The 1600-nt window shown below is 35.5% G+C and overlaps 1 protein-coding gene across 1 annotated transcript in view; it reads right to left on the reverse strand.

The window, feature by feature from the left end:
- The window catches only part of LOC106511299 (protein spinster homolog 3), a gene marked incomplete at its 3' end in the record, with an annotated part of 10300 nt that overhangs the window by 3363 nt on the left and 5337 nt on the right, over nt 1–1600 (reverse strand).

The raw sequence follows: 1600 nt of genomic DNA on the forward strand, positions 1-1600 counted from the left end.
TCTTAAACCCCGTGTCAAACTCCAGGCACACGGGCCAAACATGGTCCACCACAGCATTAATACGGCCCATGAGAAGTATAAATATATACCATTCTGACACACTATTAGCTTGTACACAACCCATCACAGCTGCACGCTGTTAGAAAATATATTTTTGGAGAAGTCACCTCCCAATAAATGTCATTTTGGAAAATCTAACTGCTCACTTTTACTCAGTACTTTTACTATTAATACTTAAGTAGATTTTGTGTCAGAAATTTACTTTTGATACTTAAGTACAAAAAATATCAGATACTTTAAGACTTTTACTTAATGTTTTTAGAGAAGACTAACTTTTACCAAAGTATTTTTATGATAAGATACTTGTACTTTTTACTCAAGTATCACTTTTAGGACCATTATATAACAACTGACAGTGGAAACTTGAATTAGCCTTAGGCTATACCTGGTGCTATGCATCAAATGTTTTTATGTTTATGTTTAATTGCACATTGTTCCGACTAAATAAATTCATTCATTCAAAGAAAAAATTAAAAAAACATCTTTCAAAGTGTAAAAGAGCACAGAAAGTTGGACTTAATGTGACTGAACAGGCTTTTTAATGTCTTTTTTTGGCTTTTGCACTGTTGCTGATTTATAATTTAATCCAAGTCTTTACAACAACGACTGCACTTTTGTCTGCCTGACTTATCAAAAGCAGTAAGTTTGACCTAACCATGAAGAGTTCACAGTAATGTGCAGCTGGCACCTTCCTGTCTTGAAGTATGACTTAAATTAATATTTCTATCCATAAATACAGGTGCTTACATCCATATTAACTGAGCTACAGCTGCCCAGGTTCTTCTAACTGAATCATGGCTTTTTCAAACCCAAACTAGTCTTTCCAACCAATCCTGTTTTTAATAAATTACACCCACAAAACTCACACTGACCAATCATGGACAAAGTCCTCCCACACAACAACAAACACCCACTTAATGACTGCAGAGACCCCTCTACATTTCTTCAAATTTGTGCAACGATCTTTTTCTCTAAATACTCCTAGAGCTGTAGAAAKCATCTTAAGCTCAGCTCATGTTACAACCCTAACACTAACAAAGATCTGCAAATCTCATAAATTCTTATTTTATTAACAATAGAGCACAGAAACACATCTCTATTATAAACCCAGTTCTTCCTTTCAGGGTCACTGGTGCCCAGCAGTCAGTGTGTGAGAGGAGGGGTCCACCCTGGACATGTCTCCAGTCCATCACAGGGACACATCTGCTCCACCAAACCCACCCTGAAACACCACGCCAACATCAAATGTTCAAAATAAAACATTGAACCACATTGAAGAGAAACTATTGTTTGTTTGTTTTTTATTTAAAACAGGTCTGGACAAATTATTGTCCATAAACACATCTGTTAGTTATAACTACTTTAAAAAGCTTGCAAACCGATTGCACGCAGTATTTATTCACTAGTTCAGTGTACTCAAAGTGCAATCGGTTTACTGGCTTTTTTCAAGGGGAAATATCATGTAAACTCAACTTTTTTGAGTTTTATATCATGTTATAATGTTATACTCTGATAAAAACATGTCCAAAGCCTTGCTCTG

This window comes from Austrofundulus limnaeus, unplaced genomic scaffold, assembly GCF_001266775.1.
Source record: "Austrofundulus limnaeus strain Quisiro unplaced genomic scaffold, Austrofundulus_limnaeus-1.0 Scaffold2655, whole genome shotgun sequence".
Classification (NCBI taxonomy): domain Eukaryota; kingdom Metazoa; phylum Chordata; class Actinopteri; order Cyprinodontiformes; family Rivulidae; genus Austrofundulus; species Austrofundulus limnaeus.